Source organism: Rhipicephalus microplus, unplaced genomic scaffold, assembly GCF_043290135.1.
Source record: "Rhipicephalus microplus isolate Deutch F79 unplaced genomic scaffold, USDA_Rmic scaffold_13, whole genome shotgun sequence".
In the NCBI taxonomy this organism is placed as follows: domain Eukaryota; kingdom Metazoa; phylum Arthropoda; class Arachnida; order Ixodida; family Ixodidae; genus Rhipicephalus; species Rhipicephalus microplus.
The window spans coordinates 6,522,254-6,543,136 of record NW_027464586.1 but is presented as its reverse complement, the minus strand read 5'-3'; the positions used below and the strand labels follow the sequence as shown (position 1 = coordinate 6,543,136).

At 43.2% G+C, this 20,883-nt stretch overlaps 1 long non-coding RNA gene across 2 annotated transcripts; it reads right to left on the bottom strand.

Moving 5' to 3' along the window:
- Positions 1-3,376: 3,376 nt before the first annotated feature.
- On the bottom strand, positions 3,377-13,675 carry LOC142783994 (uncharacterized). Of its 2 annotated transcripts, XR_012888550.1 has the most exons (3): positions 13,088-13,675; positions 7,758-7,967; positions 3,377-3,693 (listed from the first exon to the last, which is right to left on the bottom strand). It is a non-coding gene; the product is annotated as an uncharacterized LOC142783994 (long non-coding RNA). The 2 variants fall into 2 exon arrangements; XR_012888549.1 differs by lacking the exon at positions 13,088-13,675 and having other exon boundaries at positions 7,758-10,444.
- Between the last annotated feature and the right edge of the window lie 7,208 nt (positions 13,676-20,883).

Genomic DNA, 20,883 nt, shown 5'->3' with positions numbered 1-20,883 from the left:
GCTCCACTCTCACCACCATTAGAACATATCTTTCAAGCTATCAGCCCAAAGAAAAAAAAGCGCCGCACCAACACCGGGTGGGCTCGAACCTCCAACCTTCCGGTTAACGGCCGATCGCGCTAGCCAATTGCGCCACGGAGACAATCGTGCTCCACGCTCACCACCATCAGAACATATCTTCAAAGCTATCAGCGCAAAGAAAAAAGCAACACACCCCACCCGGGAGGGCTCGAACCTCCAACTTTTCGGTTAACAGCCGATCGCGCTAGCCAATGGCGCCACGGGGACAGTGCTGCTCCACTCTCACCACCGTCAGAATATTTCTTCAGAGCTATCAGCCCAAAAAAAAGCGCCGCACCACCATCGGGTGGGCTCGAACCTCCAACCTTTCGGTTAACAGCCGATCGCGCTAGCCAACTGCGCCACGGAGACAATCGTGATCCACTCTCACCACCGTCAGTGCATTTCTTCAGAGCTATCGCCCCAAAGAAAAAAAAAGCGCCGCACCACCACCGGGTGGGCTCGAACCTCCAACCTTTCGGTTAACAGCCGATCGCGCTAGCCAATTGCACCACGGAGACAGTCCTGCTGCACCCTCACCACCATCAGAACATATCTTCAAACCTATCAGCACAAAGAAAAAAAGTGCCACACCATCACCTGGTGGGCTCGAACCTCCAACCTTTGGATTAACAGCCGATCGCGCTAGCCAACTGCGCCACGGAGACAATCGTGCTCCACTCTCACCACCGTCAGACCATTTCTTCAGAGGTATCGCCCCAAAGAAAAAAAAGCGCCGCACCACCACCGGGTGGGCTCGAACCTCCAATGTTTCGGTTAACAGCCGATCGCGCTAGCCATTTGCACCACGGAGACAGTCCTGCTCCACTCTCACCACCGTCGGAACATTTCTTCAGAGCTATCAGCCCAAAGGAAAAAAAGCACTGCACAACCACCGGGTGGGCTCGAAACTCCAACCTTTCGGTTAACAGCCGATCGCGCTAGCCTATTGCGCCACGGAGACAGTCTTGCTCCACTCTCACCACCATCAGAACATATCTTCAAAGCTATCAGTGCAAAGAAAAAAAAGCGCCGCACCACTACCGGGTGGGCTCGAACCTCCAACCTTTCGGTTAACAGCCGATCGTGCTAGCCCATTGCGCCACGGGGACAGTCTTGCTCCACTCTCACCACCATCAGAACATATCTTCAAAGCTGTCAGTGCAAAGAAAAAAAAGCGCCGCACCACTACCGGGTGGGCTCGAACCTCCAACCTTTCGGTTAACAGCCGATCGCGCAAGCCAATTGCACCACGGAGACAGTCCTGCTCCACTCTCACCACCACCAGAACATATCTTCAAAGCTATCAGCACAAAGAAAAAAAGCACCGCACCACCACCGGGTGGGCTCGAACCTCCAACCTTTCGGTTAACAGCCGATCGCGCTAGCCTATTGCGCCACGGAGACAGTCGTGCTCCACTCTCACCACCATGAGAACATATCTTCAAAGCTATCAGCGCAAAAAAAAGCAACACACCAATCCCGGGAGGGCTCGAAACTCCAACCTTTCGGTTAACAGCCGATCGCATAGCCAATTGCGCCATGGAGACAGTCGTGCTCCACTCTCACCACCGTCAGAACATTTCTTCAGAGCTATCAGCGCAAAGGAAAAGAACCGCCGCACCACCACCGGGTGGGCTCCAACCTCCAACCTCTCGGTTAACAGCCGATCGCGCTAGCCAATTTCGCCACGAAGACAGTCGTGCTACACTCTCACCACCATCAGAACATATCTTGAAAGCTATCAGCCTAATGAAAAAAAGCGCCGCACCTCCACCGGGTAGGCTCGCACCTCCAACCTTTCCGTTAACAGCCGATCGCGCTAGCCAATTGCGCCATGGAGACAGTCGTGCTCCACTCTCACCACCGTCAGAACATTTCTTCAGAGCTATCAGCCCAAAAAAAAGCGCCGCACCACCACCGGGTGGGCTCGTACCTCAAACCTTTAGGTTAACAGCCGATCGCGCTAGCCAATTGCGCCACAGAGACAGTCGTGCTCCACTCTCACCACCGTCAGAACATTTCTTCAGAGCTATCAGCCCAAAAAAAAGCGCCGCACCACCACCGGGTGGGCTCGTACCTCCAACCTTTAGGTTAACTGCCGATCGCGCAAGCCAATTGCGCCACGGAGACAGTCGTGCTCCACTCTCACCACCATCAGAACATATCTTCAAAGCTATCAGCCCAAAGAAGAAAAAGCAACGCACCGGTCCCGGGAGGGCTCGTACCTGCAACCTTTCGGTTAACAGCCGATCGCGCTAGCCAATTGCGCCACAGAGACAGTCGTGCTCCAATCTCACCATCATCAGAACATATCTTCAAAGCTATCAGCCCAAAGAAAAAAAAGCGCCACACCACCACTGGGTGGGCTCGTACCTCCAACCTTTCGGTTAACAGCCGATCGCGCTAGCCCATTGCGCCACGGACACAGTCGTGCTCCACTCTCACCACCATCAGAACATATCTTCAAAACTATCAGCCCGAAATAAAAAAAGCAACACACCATTCCCGGGAGGGTTCGTACCTCCAACCTATCGGTTAACAGCCGATCGCGTTAGCCAATTGCGCCACGGAGACAGTCCTGCTCCACTCTTACCACCATCAGAACATATCTTCAAAGCTATCAGCCATAAGAATAAAAAGCAACACACCACTCCCTCGAGGCCTCGTACCTCCAACCTTTCGGTTAACAGCCGATCGCGCTAGCCAATTGCGCCACGGAGACAGTCGTGCTCCACTCTCACCACCGTCAGAACATTTCTTCAGAGCTATCAGCCCAAAAAAAAGCGCTGCACCACCACCGCCCTACTGAAACGTTCCGTAAGATGCGGAGACCTCACATACGGAATTATTGGAATATGGAAGACGTATGATGCGGACTCCGCATAAGACGTATGATGCGGGCTCCGCATAAGACGTATGATGCGGGCTCCGCATCTTATGGAAAGACGTATCATGCGGAAATTACTGAAATGTGTGCATGTTACGTCTGAATCTAGTGCAAAGCAATATAATGTGTAAATTGCATAGACGTCCACATCTTGAGTACATGCAATACTGTGTACAAATCACAATATTTCTTAAATGTGCATGATGAGGGATTGAATCATCGGCATCTAGCTTACTAATTGTTGTGGTGCAGAAGCAAAATTACCTTTTAAATAAAATACATTACAAAACTACTAAATTAACATGCTAGCGATCATAAAAGGTGGTTACATTGCAACACATTAATGCAGTGTTCTATGCAAGACTTAAAGAGCTTATAAAGTTATTATTATCAATAGAGAAGCATTAATGCACACATCAGCCCTGCTACAATCAATATGTTTTTTTATTTGTCTGTATGCTCCAGCTGTCAATAGTGACATTGCAGTTTGATCGTACACAAATGAGGTGACTGCACCGCAATTTCACGAGCTCCACCTAAGCCACAGGATGGTGGCACAATGTAACAGCAATTTTAGAACGAAATGTTTAAACATAAATAATAATCATAGCACTGTGAAAGTGTGGCGCTGTGTTTATCTCATGAATGCCTTGTGGAGATCGGCGAAATGCTGCTTGAGGCTCCGGCACCACTGTAAATTTCGAAGGTCACTGCGATAGAACTTATGTGTCCTTCATAGGCACCTGGAAATGAAAATAATTGGCACAAATAATGTCAGAGACACATGTTAGCACAATAGTTTACATGCACAAGAAATATAACACACAGAATGAAACTGACAATTTAAGGCACACAATCCTTCATGTTATGCATATGTGAATAATAGAAGGAATGAGTGTATAAATTAGTTCTGCCACATAAAAAAAACAGCATGCTTATCACAGTGAAAATAACTAGGTTGTCAAGATTAGATAATCGATTATTATGTCCTTATGAAATTATGATTTAAACGCTTCCTGCACAGTAAAACTTTAGGAACTGCAAGTGAAAGCTCTCAGTGTTCATTTAATAGTGTGTGCATGTACATCTGCTGCCTTTATACTATACAGTTTGTGCACAAAATTGGCATCTTGAACAATTTTGAGAGTTAAACCTAAGCAACTTATGAAGGTTAAGATCACCATGAAAGCAAGCAGGACCAGGCAGGTGCCATTAAAAATCTGTGCAAGCCAGATAACTATAACCGAACTGCACACATATAGGGGAGCAAGAGTAACAGTAATTCGGCTGCTGACCCGCATGTCGCGGTATCAAACCCCGGCTCCATTTCCGATGGAGGCAGAAATGCTGTAGGCACGTGTGCTCAGATTTGGGTGTACGTTAAAGAACCCCAAGTGGTCGAAGTTTCCAGTGCCCTCTACTACGGTGTCTCTCATAATCATATAGTGGTTTTCGGACGTGAAACCCCACATATAAATCAAGAATAACAGAAATAAACTGCCAACAGAAAAGTTGGTTGCATGTGCTATCTGTAAGTGCTTACATTTTACTACATACAGCATGCTCATTCCATTTCCAATACCGATATTGAAAATAACTGCTCTATTAGGAATGTAAAAGGTAAGGTAGAACTGAACGACTCTACAAAAAGTGACCCTATTATGACATCACGTTTTCTTATAACAAAATTGACTAAGACTCTCAAATATCATTATGCAAGGAAAAAATCTTCAAAAGAACAATCAAGTTTGAAGTCATAATTATTTATATGTCTCCTATGACTATAACCAAGAAATCGACCTCAACATGGCTAATGTTAGTTTTTAAAGCCTATGTTCACTAGACAATGAACTATACCACAAAAAGCACAGCGTTCAGGCAAAGCACCACACAAAAAAAAGCAGTCCTTTTCAATATTACCTACAATGCCTTTAAAATGGTATTTTTACCTCTACTTTCCGCTTTTTATCTAAGTAACTGGTGTGAAACAAGTTGGCTGAAAATGCACTGTGCCTCCAAAACCTGTTGGTTGAATCTGAATTTTAAAAAAATGGTGAAGCTTGCACTAAATTAGGCTCCACAAGCCTTGGAACAGTGAGACTACATGACTCTTAGGACTACTTTAGTTACTTGTGTTTTGTTTCTGGGCCTAAGCATAAAGACAAGGGCTTAACTGAATTGCTGCTAACAAACAAATGCTTTCGAAATTGCCCGAGCGTCAAAGGATGCTCAGCCATTTGTTGTTTTTTGCACTGGGCTATTCTACACCAAACATACAAACCATACTGCCTGGCGGCCATCACAGATGTATAGTTTAAAAAATGATGGTAATTTACTCTTCTGAAAATAGTTATTTGCAGAAATGTTTTGAAGAGAAAAGAGTAGTGGTCACGTGGGTACCTTCAGAATTTCGCAGAATGTCGTGCGGGTGTTATTTGTGAGAAAAATTTCAAAGTACCGCTTTTTCTTGCCACATCAAATTTGATCTACATATTAAGTAAAGATGCTTCTTAAAGTATTTGAAGTCAAGTAACATTAGTGGAATTTTTCTGCTACATAGGCTTTGAAGAATTCCGCCAAACTGTTTATCGTTTGCATTTCTTGTATGGCAATACTGCATTTTGTATGAATATTTGAGCCACAAATACTCACTGCACAGAAGTTTTATTTTACGAAAAAAAAAATGTTAGGTCCAGATTACAAATATCACTATATAATCGTTTTTGTACACATTGAGATGCAATTTGAGCTGTGTGTTTGTCTAATTGAAAATTACTTTTATATGTAAGTTGAAAGCAAATAAACAGTTCTTGTTACATGGCAAGTGTTATCATTACAAATTTTGTTTAAATGAGGAAAATGATTTTTGAAGTCCATGGGGAACTTCGGAACGGAAGCTGTCGTACATCAAATGCAGAAAACAGCCATCATAAGAAAACTTCAAAAATTCATTTCTACTTTAAGACAAAATGTAATCATATAACTTGACATATAAAGAGAACTACTTCTTTGCTTTTGATGTGGCGAAAAAATTGCACTAATATTACTGAGCTTCATGCACTACACACAAGCACCTTTACTTAATACCAAGACCGAATTTGGTGTAGAAGAGGCAGTATTTTTGAAACACTTTACTTTTTACAAACAACACCCAGACGACATCCTGGGAAGTCCAGAAGGTACCAACGTGGCCTAATATTTTGTTCTCTGCGATATACTTTAGCATTTTGCTGTTTTCAGAAAAATACAGTAAACGAGCGCAATATTTTTTTTTTTTCAAAACACATTTAGGACGGTTGGCAAAATGGCTGGGATGTTTGATGCGTAATTGCCTCACTGCCAGCATTTATTTTTCCGAAGCTCAAGCTATCACCTCTCTGTTACTGCCTCCCTCACATACAATGCCTGCATAGGAAAGAAACACAAAGGCAGGTCCGACAAAGTTCACAAGGCAAGATATTTTCATGTTGGATAAATTCATTACCTTAAACAGCAGCAAAATAACATTCATTTTGAGTAGTCCAAGACACAAGCTATATACCAGCATACTAAGAGCCAAGCACAAACTTTTCAATTGAACATGTGTGGTGATAGACAGGAAGCACTTATTGCAAGACTGATCAGTCTGTAATTAACCAAATGAAGTACAATGCACTGTTCAATCCAACACCACATAGGCATCTTTGCTATAGCAAAGCCATGTGTCATTGATTCATGCACTAGATGGGACAATGCAAATGAAACAAAAAAGGTGAAAAAATAAAACAAGGGAAAAAAACCTTCCTTCTTTTTTCTTCTTTTCTATCATTTATCTTTTTTTTGCTTCCCTTACCCCCAACCTCCAACAGGAGAACACTTTGTATCAGCGCAACCTAACTTGAAAAGAAGCAAGGGCTGCACTCTTCTGCGTTATAGGTTTTTTTTTTTTCAGACAAACATTTCCAACAGGCACACATGCCTATACCAATAGATAATGTCATTACTGACCCCATTTAAACTAACACGCCAAGGATGACAAGGTGACTTCTAAAAATAGGTCCTCCTATCGCAACATCGGCCATCCTGTCTGAAGCACTTCTACTGTTCACCCTGATTACTCCACTAGATGTTTCCATCTGTCGACTCACATCTTCATTTTGGATAACACTAACACGAGCTTACATTGATGAATACGCACGAAAGTTTAGTGATGTATCATGTATCAGATTAAGCAACTCTGTTAAAAAATTATTGATAGCTTGCTTCCAGGCTTTTTATACTGTAGCCTGAAACTTCGTAATGTCTTCTATGCACATGAACCAGATTGACAACGTAATGCACAACATGCTTAAGAATACTGCGAGGAACAAGATAACGACAAAACGACCAGCCACCCAAAATTTTCGCTGTACATGTTTATAAAATGTTCATGTACACCAAACGAGGTGCTTATAATACAAGCCGAAAAAACCTACAAGTAGGGCCTTGGAGTCTTCTGGAAGTAGACGTGTTGCATTTTTTCTGTAGAGGGCTTTACACCAATAAGTGAGGAACAAAACTCCTGTATAATGAAGAATGTTGGCAGCTATCAGTTATAGAAAAACCTAATGCAGCTAATCTTCCCCGACACATCTGTACATTTAGAGAGGTAACGTAGCTTCTGTGATTCTGGCAGTAACTCCAACAGGACCAGTGCGAAAATTGGCACTACTTGGCTAGACAAAAGTCCAAACATGCCTGCCCGACTCCCTCTAGCCATCCTGGCTGAATCTGACACATGATTTCTTAACTGCTGGATGGACAAAAACAAAACCACTGAAGCACTCACAATACACAGCGTGAAGTTCCTCTGGAGTGGTCAACTTCGTCTTCTGCGATGAAAGAGCAGCACAGTGTACTGATAAGGCACTCCTTGCAATGGTTTTCAATGCCACACAGTGACCTTGCTGTTCCTGTCGAAGAGAGCTTCGGGAGCTTGGAGGGTGCTTGCTCTTTTCTGGGGGCTGCTGCCGCTCCTCGTTTTCTGCTCAAGGTCAACCTGCATAAAGTTGTAGACGAGGCTTTAAGAGTTGTATATAATGATATACAAATTTTCACTGAACACACATTTCGTCGTGGCACACTGAGGAATTTCTTATAAAACTTAAGGCCTCGCATATGCAAACATTTACAATCGATCCGAAGATGCACTCGACTCTAAAGAAGCAAGTTTGTTATGTAGTGTATATAAAGAAAGGTCATTCAGCACAACCACAACTACAGTTGCACACGAAAACGACATTTTACACGATCCTGTTTATTTACATGGTCCATTTTATTTTATTTACACGGTCCATTTTACACGGTCCTGTTTTACACGATCTGGTCTGCATGAACTCTTGAACCGGGCACCATATAGGTTGAAAGACACACACAGACTTTGAGACAAACCTAGTTTCCCGTGGAGCATCCTCTTGCACTATAACAACACATCTCAATCTAGTTAGTTGGTCAGAACGAGGTGAAAACAGCTCGCACTTGAAAAGCACGGGCGGAAGGAATGACGCCTGCACCCTGTCCTTTCTGTACATTCTCGTTGAGGGTGCAGTTTTCACCTTATCCTTATGCAATTTCGCATTTATAACATTGTTCACTGTATAATCTTTGTGGCGTTAAAGTGTGTGATACCGTCACGTGTATCCCATGTAATTTATAAAAATAGAATACAAGATAGCTTGATTCAAAAATAACAAAGTGCATCCAGCGCCATGTCCTGTAGCCATTCTTTAGGCAAGTGGCAGAATGATTTATTCTTCAAAACATATCTTACTTGTAACCACTACAAGAGCTACCTCGTACACTGGCACATTCTGTTTGCCTCTTCAGATTATAAGGTACCTTTTTTACACCAGAAAATCTTCAAGAAGAATAGAAGTGTTGTAATTGTGAAGAAAGAAAAGTAGAAGGAAAAAAAGATATTGATTGATTTGTGGGGTTTAACGTCCCAAAACCACCATATGATTATGAGACGCCGTAGTGGAGGGCTCCGGAAATTTTGACCACCGGGGGTTCTTTCACGTGCACCCAAATCTGAGTACACGGGCCTAAAACATTTCCGCCTCCATCGGAAATGCAGCCGCCACAGCCGGGATTCGAACCCACGACCTGCGGGTCAGCAGCCGAGTACCTTAGCCACTAGACCACCGTGGCGGGGCAGGAAAAAAAAAAGATAACCTGCCCTGTACAGGGACCGAGCCTGCGAACTTCGAATAACATGTCCGATGCTCTATCAACTGAACTACCATGGCGGCTATCCCTCTTCCATTTTGTACGGTATTTATGTGCATTTATACATGGAAGAGTCAGTCAGCGCTGCCTGTTACCATTATGGCGAGTGTGGGACACCTTTTTTTGCCTACTGGCAATTACATTACGATTGCAATTACGTTACGATTACTTCCAATATCCCTATACTTCTTTGGCCGGATTATGCATCTGTCCGTTCTCAGAAAATCTGCTAGTCACAGGAGGAGGCAATAGTTCGCCCTCCCACCTAAATGCATGTAATTGAATACATGCACAACTGATCAAAAAAAAAAAACAAGTCACACACCGCTAAGATTACCGAGATTCACTGTTTCAGATTCATGAGTAAAGGAAAGAACTATAAATTTAAGGGTTTGTTGTCTTTGTTGAACATTATAATGAGAACTAGCAGACAATGATGCCAAACAAACTATAGGTGATGTTATCAAAAATAACTTTCACAAAATTGTGAAAAGAAAAGTGAACGAAAACGTAACTTGGCGGCAAGTTACTAATGGGTTGACATTTTTTGACAATTGAATTGACATTACTTTTTATAACATCCCTATATTTTCCTGAGTAATGTTGTCGGGTAATTCTCATTATTAGAGTGGTGAGTAGGCTGACAAAGAAAGTATATGGCATTGATACTTCTTTTTAACACCTAAAAGTTTGAGGAACTTAAAAGAGTGGAAGCTACTTTGAGTAGACCCGAATATTTAGTTGGAGCGAAAAAAAAAACGTACACACATTTTTACCAGGCTTTTTAACCTATTTTGAGACATAAAAGTGTATGCTGCCAGTAATGTTAAGTACCATTACTTTTGTCACACTATGCACTGTAGCAGGTGTAGTTAGAGTGGGGATAGTGAAGGATTAATCAAGCATGCCACCAACTGCGTTCACATCAATGGTCGCGTATTTTAAAAATAAACCTGCTGTATAGTAAAAAAAATTTTAGAGCATTTATGATTTTATCCAGATCAAGTTAAACCGACTGGGTAAGCAAACCATTTGCATAAAATCAAAAGGCATAAAGTGATTCAAGTATTATAACTATGTGAACAATTTCAGCAATGCAGGGCAAAGTGACAACAGTTCTATTAAAAACCCCTCTCATTATAACATGCATGAAAAGCACCACACCAGAATATTTTATAGTGCATGTAATATCGAGACTACTAGACTGTCTATTGACCTTTTAGAAGAAGGGTATCTCCTTCACATTCAAGGGGCAACCACTTAGCCTTTTCCTGAGCTTTTCTGTGAATATTTCCTGAATTTCAGATATCATTAGGATTGATTTAGAGTAAACAGATTTTGCTTACGCATTGAAACCTAGTTCTGTATGTAACTGCAATTATGGGTGCCAAACCATCTCCAATTAATTTTTAACATTTCACTTATTTTTTAACTGCAGCAGCACAACTAGCTATGGGCGCCCAAAAAGTAGCAAGAAACAATACCTTTACCTCTTTGAGCCTTTTGGAAGTGTTCAGCTTCTCAGTGCTCACCTTACAACATTTTTTTTTAAATACGTGTTTGTATGCCCACTGCTCTTGCTCCTTGTAAAGTGAGGAGGAGCACATGGCAAGAAGAGACAAGAAAGAAGCATAGCGAAAAAAAGCGAAATAAGCGAGGACCTCTTTTACATCGTACAATGTGTGTAACATTACTATTGCGACCACATATAGACAAATTATCACGGCTATGTATCCATTGTAGAGTCATACACAGCTGCAACAGCACGACTAAATTTCAACCTTGTGTTGGTTTAGGATCCCTTTATAGTGGCAAGCTAATGATATCTGCATTTGTTTGGCACATACTAAGATGCAGTGAAATGTGATGTGGTAATCTCATTTAGAATGCACGTCATGTGGCTTCATTGTATATGTGGCCACAAGTAACTCTGGTTGCAAAGCAATATGGCAGAGCCTAAACAGACGTCACCGACCGCTCCAATCTGAACTTGCCTTTGCTACTTGCCCATTATCATCCCAGCAAAAAATGAATAATTGAATCTGCTACAGATAAGTGCTAGCTTATGCTAAGGACCAAGTATGAAGGGTGTTTTGTCATTATTGACATCAGTTATTTGTTCAAGAACACTTGCTGTCAAACACAAATACTTTGCTGTCGAAGCATCAAGACTCAAATATAACGCAAAAAGAAGTGTCTCTTTAAAAATTACAGGCCACAAGGCAAGATAAATATTTGATATACTTGGGATGTAAGGCACGCACAAGAGGTGCTGCCATATTATACTTTTCCTTGTGTTGAAACCTGCTTGCTTTACTCACCCAACACATCTGTAAAGATACCATTTGGAAGATACCATTTGCTGAAGCTGCATGTATGAATCGCCCCGACGAGTACGCAAGCTCAATAAAGGTATAACTTGTTTTATCGAAGGCCTCATATTTCTTCATGTAATAAGCAGAGATTCTTGTTTCACATATACTCAGTACCTTTACCGCTCGATATTCATGAAGTGACAATGCAAACAAGTTTGAGTGTTAGGTCCTAAGGGAGCAATGTAAATATGCAAATAAGTTGTAGGTGTCAGATGCAGCGATGTAACTGCACAAAAGATTACGTATATATTAGGCTACAGGTTTAGAATCGCATACATCTCGGTGGTCTATCAGGAACGTCACAAACAACTTCCTTGCCAACCAGCCCTTGCACAGAGGGAGGAAATGGCTGGCACGGTGCTCGAAGTGACGTCACACTATTTGCAAACATAGAGAGGTTTCTTACTTAGGCAACATTTTGCACAATATATTTTTTAGATGCAAGACTGTACTCATCCACATTGATCATACTGATGTCTTTTGTAGTTACTTTGTGCTGTGAGTTACTAGGCATTTAGTCACCATGATCTTTAAAAGCTAATTTCAGTGTTCTCTCTCATATTGCTGACAACTTTGTTGTTGCATAAATTGGGCAAAAAAGCAACACAGAAAGGCTGTCACAATAAATACACCAACATGGGTATTCTCCTGCAAACAAAAGTCGGCACTGGTCCTGTCATTACCCGTCTTCCTTCTCTCTTTGCCTTATTTGTGCTGAAACAGCCAAACACCTGATGAGTTAGATGAGAAATATTAACGCATCAAAACTATAAGTGCTTGCATCAGCAACTACACAACAGCGTGATAACCGCACCCCTGCCACACAGCAGTGAAACATATTTTGAACATGCTGGCAGTGTATTATTTTATAAAAAGCAACTCTGGCAGATTACAAAATCTCACATTGTGCATGCAACTTTTCTTCAAAGTCAGGCGTACAATGTAGGTGCTGGCCGGTACATTATTAGTTACAAGCAAAGGCGTCTTGCAGGTACACATGCAGATTGCACGAACACCTCTCTCTCTCTCTCTCTACACTAGGCACACACATTATATCTTTCAACAAGCACACGCCACTGTTTAGGGACATAATAACGCTCTACCGTGAACGTATGCTAATCAACCCACTTAGGCGGTTGGCTAGGTGAATCGAGCCAAGTTACAAATTGTATCGCCCGCGAACGTAAACAAAATGCTGCTTTGCATGAAATGGCACTGCAGGCTTCGTTTAATCAACAACGTAGCAAGCGCCGTGTGCGTCTTCCTCACTACATTGCACATATGAAAAAATCGATCACCATACACATGCACGTTGCCGCAGTTGTCTCGAATTAGCTCCAGTAAGGCCGCGCCGATGCGCCATGGCTCTGCAGCCGTTAGCGTTGTCAAAGCGAGTCGGCAACCGCACTCGCAAAGGCGCGTAAGGTTGCCGTTTCGCGACGCCTGGTTCGAGTGCAGCAACACACACTTGCACTGAGTGGCATACTTGGTCTACATAAAAAAGTGTCCCCCTTACCTTTAGTTTCTTTCACACTGTCCTGAGGGAAGCGACCACAGGCGTCAGCCGTCACCTCGGAGTCCTTCGAGCGCCCGCCCAACCCGCCGATTCCTTGGACGACTCGCACTTGATCCGCATTCGGACAACCGCGGGAATAGGGCGCAATCTTAGCACATCACACGAACGAGGAACGGCGCTTCCTTGCGTAAATTTAACATTTCGTGCTCTCGTGTGTAGCAGCGCGAACATATGAGACACGCACCGAAACGGCATGCTCACAGAAACAAAGAATACAAACAACATGTGGCTTTAGCTGTGAATGGATTTGACTTGGATAGCTGTGTGAGAAAAATAAAAAAAAAAACATCTGTCGCTGCTATAAACTGAAAAAAAAAATGTATGTTATCTGGCAAAATAACTTTAAAAGTGATAAACGGTTATTCAAAAAACAAGTTACAACTTATGAATATTTTCGCAGGTCTTTGTTTTGTTTTTGTTCTAGCAGACGACAGCCTCCTACTGCTTCTACGACAGACGTAGTGCGGTTTCACGTTCGGTGCGTGTCGCCGACGCAAAGCTCTACAGTAATGATATCAGAGTTATCAATTCTCAATGAATCATAGGATGGCTACAAAGCAGTAACATTTTGACATAGTGCAGTACGCAATCTTTCAAGGTATGACATTTCTTTGCTCTGAAGCAAATCGAAGCAAGCCGGCCGGCGCAATCAGCTGATGTCGCCGCTACGCGAGGCATGGTCGTGCGCAATAGCGTCGCGCCCCGCCCTCGATTTGTCATCAAGCGATAGAGCTACTAAGTGGAATACAGCTAGATGCAGGGATTAATGTCGTATCACTCTAATTCCCAGTGGTGGCCGACTCAATCGCAAGAGAGCCCCGGGAAACAACCTTCAACTGCTCAAGCTTGTGTGTGGGTGTAAAAATACTTGTTTTCATCCGCGGCGGTGCAGCAATCTATAGTTGAAAGACATGCGAAAAGCATGTGACGTATATACAATCCCAAAACATATGCACACAACAACAGATACGATCGCATATCGTACATAAATATACCAACACATAGCGTGTAAAAAGCAAATTTATATACATAACTTAAACACCTACTTCACTTCAGCGCGAATAGCTTAGCAAGCTAACGCACTCAGTTCACGTACGCGAGCACAACTAAGTGGCGCAGGTTCGAGTCCCGCGAAGATTAATTTTTTTTTGTTTTTTTTTGAACGTTTTTATTGTACTGCTATCTTTTCTAATGCCTTAGGTTCTAAAACAAAATAAAAGCAATATTGCCTTCAAGTACGTATGTGGGACAGTGTTTTTTGCGCAACAGTTATTATGATTTTTATTTTCATTATAATTTTTTTTATTTATTTCATAATATAACAAAATTAAGGACTAAGGGGAACAATGGGTCTGATTGATTGTGAAGGGACTCGGGAAGTGAGAAAACTCAAACCAAAAAATTTATTTGAGAAAAAACTGAGCATTTCACAGCCGGACCAGTTTCTTCAAGGGTAGGCCCTAGGTATGCGCGAGACTTGCTATATGATTCATCTCAAGCTGTGGCAGTTGAGGGAAGGCAATATCACCGAGAAGCAGTTCCAAAATATATTTTGGTTGATGTTTTTTTATTCCTCCAAAATAAGGGCTGCACAATTGTGATCGAGCCAAGCCAAGAATTGCGGGCACGAAGTCATCAGACAGAAAATGAATAATGTTGATTGTTTGAAAAATTGCCCTTAATAAAAGGAAGAGTTATGGAGTGCTACGTAGCTTAACTCGCAGTAGGAATTTTATGTATACATATAGATAGTTTAAAATGGACAATGTTGCACACACAGACATTGGTTAAATTTTTTTGCAGCACAGTTGAAGCATCTATGTAGAACTGAAGCATCAAGAGAAGCTCATGCGTCCTCACTTTATTGCGCTTTACATAGCTTGTATGCGTCCATGCAGCCATGATATGATATATATTAAAGCATTTGTTTAACCTATAATCTTCTTATTCATTAAAGCTGGCCCATAAGTTGTGTCTTATGTAGCACTACAATTGAAGCGTAATCTGCATGGTGGTCTGAAACAATGCTTTTGACAATCTCAAAACGACCCAGCTCTATACACGACCATCCGTGCATGCACCATTATGTGTTTGTACATATCAGTTGTGCTCTCATACTTAATTATTTTTCTGACCACTTCCTCTGCCCCTACCTCGTTTCTGTCATGAAGCTGTGGCAAGTTGTGTATAGCTGTATTTATATTGTAGGAGCATATACTATCAATAAAAAATTATTTTTAGGCTACATGCAATTAGTTTTCATAGATTTTCATTTCTTTTGTCGGTGCTCAGGAGAGCTAAGCTCATGGCCGATATTTTAAAATGACATTTATCTTTGCCAATGTTAATGAGAACAGTTTCATTATTATTGACAAGTTCATTCACATTGAATTTAGTTCTCATTATTATTGTTTCTACCAAAAAACGAGCCCTTGAAGTTATGCTTTTTTTGTTTGATTTGTTTTCGTGTGACAGCATGCAAGTAAAATGACAGTTATTGTCATTCCTTGTGAATCACACATTTTCCGTGTGACAGACTTTAGCACCTGGTCATCTACAGAAGTGTTATTCATTCTGGAAAAGGGCGAACAGCGGTGACTGACAACACAGACTAGGCTGCGTTATTCTTTTGTACTATATATGTCACTGTGCATTCATTTATAACTTTATAGAGCTCGGATTTCCTGCTTAAAATGTGACAACAACTGTAGAGTTTCCACGTTTTTGCAACAATCCACATGCCTTTCATACACTATTGCACATTTTCGTAAGCACCTTACAAAATCTGTATATTTCCGTAAGTCCTTACATTCTGCATTTTCCTTATGAAAGCTTCTGTACACTCCATACACTTTCCTTATCCTTCCATCATGAACTCTCCGTATGCTCCATAAGTTTCCTTATCTTTCCTTATCCTTCCATATACTCCATAAAAAGCTTTCCATATATGCCATACATTTTCCTTATCCTTCCGTATACTCCATAAAAAGCATTCCGTATACGCCATACAATTTCCTTATCCTTCCTTATACTCCATAAGAAGCTTTCCGTAAATGCCATACAACTTCCGTATATTTCCATAAAACTCCGTATTTTTTCCGTATGTAGCATAAGGAAATGTTACGGAGTCCATATATTTTCCGTAAGATTTCATACGGAACGTTTCAGTAGGGCGGGTGGGCTCGTACCTCCAACCTTTCGGTTAACAGCCGATCGCGCTAGCCAATTGCGCCACGGAGACAGTCGTGCTCCACTCTCACCACCACCAGAACATATCTTCAAAGCTATCAGCCGAAAATAAAAAAAAGCAACACACCACTCCCGGGAGGGCTCCAACCTCCAACCTTTCGGTTAACAGCCGATCGCGCTAGCCAATTGCGCCACGGAGACAGTCCTGCTCGATCCACTCTCACCACCATAAGAACATATCTTCAAAGCTATCAGCCTAAAGAAAAAAAAGCAACACAAAACTCCCGGGAGGGCTCGAACCTCCAACCTTTCAGTTAACAGCCGATCGCATAGCCAATTGCGCCACGAAGACAGTCGTGCTCTACTCTCACCACCGTTAGAACATTCCTTCAGAGCTATCAGCCAAAGAAAAAAAGCGCCACACCACCACCGGGTGAGATCGTACCTCCAACCTTTCGGGTAACAGCCGATCGCACTAGCCAATTGCGCCACGGAGACAGCCGTGCTCCACTCTCACCACCATCAGATCATAACTTCAAAGCTATCAGCCCAAAGAATAAAAAGCAACACACCACTCCCTCGAGGGCTCGTACCTCCAACCTTTCGGTTAACAGCCGATCGCGCTAGCCAATTGCGCCACGGAGACAGTCGTGCTCCACTCTCACCACTTTCAGAACATTTCTTCAGAGCTATCAGCCCAAAAAAAAGCGCTGCACCACCACCGGGTGGGCTCGTACCTCCAACCTTTCGGTTAACAGCCGATCGCGCTAGCCAATTGCGCCACGGAGACAGTCGTGCTCCACTCTCACCACCACCAGAACATATCTTCAAAGCTATCAGCCCAAAATAAAAAAAAGCAACACACCACTCCCGGGAGGGCTCCAACCTCCAACCTTTCGGTTAACAGCCGATCGCGCTAGCCAACTGCGCCACGGAGACAGTACTGCTCAACTCTCACCACCATAAGAACATATCTTCAAAGCTATCAGCCTAAAGAAAAAAAAGCAACACAAAACTCCCGGGAGGGCTCGAACCTCCAACCTTTCAGTTAACAGCCGATCGCATAGCCAATTGCGCCACGAAGACAGTCGTGCTCTACTCTCACCACCGTTAGAACATTCCTTCAGAGCTATCAGCCAAAGAAAAAAAGCGCCACACCACCACCGGGTGAGATCGTACCTCCAACCTTTCGGGTAACAGCCGATCGCGCTAGCCAATTGCGCCACGGAGACAGCCGTGCTCCACTCTCACCACCATCAGATCATAACTTCAAAGCTATCAGCCCAAAGAAAAAAAAGCAATACACCACTCCCAGGACGACTCGAACCTCCAACCTTTCAGTTAACAGCCGATCGCATAGCCAATTGCGCCATGGAGACAGTCGTGCTCCACTCTCACCACCGTCAGAACATTTCTTCAGAGCTATCAGCCCAAAGGAAAAGAATTGCCGCACCACCACCGGGTGGGCTCCAACCTCCAACCTCTCGGTTAACAGCCGATCGCGCTAGCCAATTTCGCCACGAAGACAGTCGTGCTACTCTCTCACCACCATCAGAACATATCTTCAAAGCTATCAGTCCAATGAAAAAAAAAAGCGCCGCACCTCCACCGGGTAGGCTCGCACCTCCAACCTTTCGGTTAACAGCTGATCGCGCTAGCCAATTGCGCCACGGAGACAGTCCTGCTCCACACTCACCACCATCAGAACATATCGGCTGGTAACCTACAGCCTACCCTTCTGAGCCAACTCTACTGAGTGATCAAGGCATAGCGTTGTCGCCAGAGGAAAGTGCTGAATGCTTCAACGAATTTTTTGCATCAGTGTTCACGGAAGAACTTCCACTAGACTCACTGGCACTGTTAAAACCTACCATTCACGACCCTTTTTCTTCAATTACAATAACTCAAAATGGTGTCGCGCAAGCTGTACAACGCCTTCCTCGTAAGACTAGCCCGGGGCCCGACGGAATTAGTGCCAAACTCCTAAAATAACCTGCCACAGATCAGCGTATCTATTGTCGCTGATCTTTCAGCAGTCGCTTGACACGGGCTGTGTACCGGAAGACTGGAAATATGCCTTTGTTAAACCCATATACAAATCCGGCCAAAAGTCAAGTCCGAACAACTACCGTCAGATCTCTAACCTGTATATCTTGCAAGCTATTAGAACATATCATTTACTCGAAAATTATATCTCACTTGAACAGAAACAACATCCTCATCCCAAACCAACACGGCTTTCGGGAAAAACGCTCTTGCAACACCCAACTATTCGAATTGTTGACAGACTTGCACAAATCCATGCATAGCTCTGCTCCTACAGATGCTATTTTTATAGACCTTTCAAAGGCTTTTGATCGCGTCCAACATAACCGATTAATAACTAAAGTCCGTAACCTCCAGCTTGATCAGAAAACAATCCAATGGATTCAAGAGTTCCTCTGTAACCGGTCGCAATCGGTCAAACTTAACCACATAATTTCCAGAAAGTGCATGGTAAAATCCGGTGTCCCCCAGGGCTCAGTGCTCGGACCATTATTATTTTTGGTCTACATCAATGACATTGGATCTAATATTGTTTCTTCTCTACGCCTATTCGCAGATGATTGCGTTATATATAAGGAGATTACCGAACCGAATGACAGTAGCATTCTACAGTCAGATTTGTTAAAACTCGCAGAGTGGTGCAATTTGTGGCAGATGCACATCAACGCTGAAAAAACCAAACATATTAGATTTACTTCCGTAGCCAAACCCTCATCATCCGTCAGATACATAGTCAATAGCACCGTAATTGAGACCGTTTCATCCACAAAATACCTCGGCATTTTCTTTAGTTCCGACCTAACCTGGAACAGTCACATTGAATACACCACCAGCAAATCATCAAAAAAACTCGGTCTTTTGAGACGCCGCCTCAGATGCGCAAACTTGAAAACTAAACTTCACGCATATCAAGCTCTGATCAGGCCTTCACTAGAGTATGCGTCAACCATCTGGCATCCACACACGGCATTGTTATCTGATATGCTAGAATCGGTACAAAATAAAGCAGCTCGGTTTATCACCTCCTGTCATTCTCGCCACCAAAGCGTAACATGTCTTAAGCGTTCTCTGAACCTTCCATTGCTTGCCACGCGCAGAAAGTTGTCCCGCCTATGTTTTTTCCATAGTTTATATCATAGTGACTCGTCATTTTCCCGATCATTCATTCACCCAGCTCCCTACGTTTCTGATCGCGTTGGTCATGCACATAAGGTCAATACAATATATTCACGCACTAAGAAATACCATTTTTCACCTCTGCTGTTATCCATTAACGAGTGGAACGCGCTGCCCTCAAACATCGTCACTATTACAGAACCCTCCCTTTTCCAGTCTGCAGTACAAACTTACTTAGAAGTTGACAATAATTTGTAACCACCATTGACATTTAATGTGTAACGCATGCTTAGAGAATGTTTATTGCTATTTCTTGAAATATGTTTCCTGTTATGGTGGGCTGCTTACTGTGTTTTTTGCTTATTGTGTTATTAGTAATGTTGCTTGGGCTATCGGTCTGTTTGATTACTAGTATTACTCCCTGACATGTTGTTTTACTGATGCTATAGTAACCTCTTGTATGTATCCCCCCTTATGTAATGCCCTCCGGGCTCTTAAGGTATTTAAATAAATAAATAAATAAATAAATATTTTCAAAGCTATCAGCCCAAAATAAAAAAAAGCAACACACCACTCCCAGGAGGGCTCGAACCTCCATCCTTTTGGTTAACAGCCGATCGCGCTAGCCGATTGCGCCACGGAGACAGTCGTGCTCCACTCTCACCACCCTCAGAACATTTCTTCAGAGCTATCAGCCCAAAGAAAAAAAAGCGCCGCACCACCACCGGGTGGGCTCGTACCTCCAACCTTTCGGTTAACAGCCGATCGCGCTAGCCAATTGCGCCACGGAGACAGTCGTGCTCCACTCTCATCACCATCAGAACATATCTTCAAAGCTATCAGCCCAAAGAAAAAAAGCGCCGCACCACCAGCGGGTGGGCTCGTACCTCCAACCTTTCGGTTAACAGCCGATCGCGCTTGCCCATTGCGCCACGGAGACAGTCCTGCTCCACTCTCAACACCATCAGAACATATCTTCAAAGCTATCAGCCCAAAGAAAAAAAGCAACACACCACTCCCGGGAGGGCTCGAACATCCAACCTTTCAGTTAACAGCCGATCGAATAGCCACTTGCGCCACGGAGACAGTCGTGCTCCACTCTCACCACCATCAGAACATATCTTCAAAGCTATCAGCCCAAAGAAAAAAAAAGCGCCGCACCACCACTGGGTGGGCTCGTACCTCCAACCTTTCGGTTAACAGCCGATCGCACTAGCCAATTGCGCGACGGAGACAGTCGTGCTCCACTCTCACCACCATCAGAAAATATCTTCAAAGCTATTAGCCCAAAGAAAAAAAAGCGCCGCACCTCCACCGGGTGGGCTTGTACCTCCAACCTTTCGGTTAACAGCCGATCGCGGTAGCCAATTGCGCCACGGAGACAG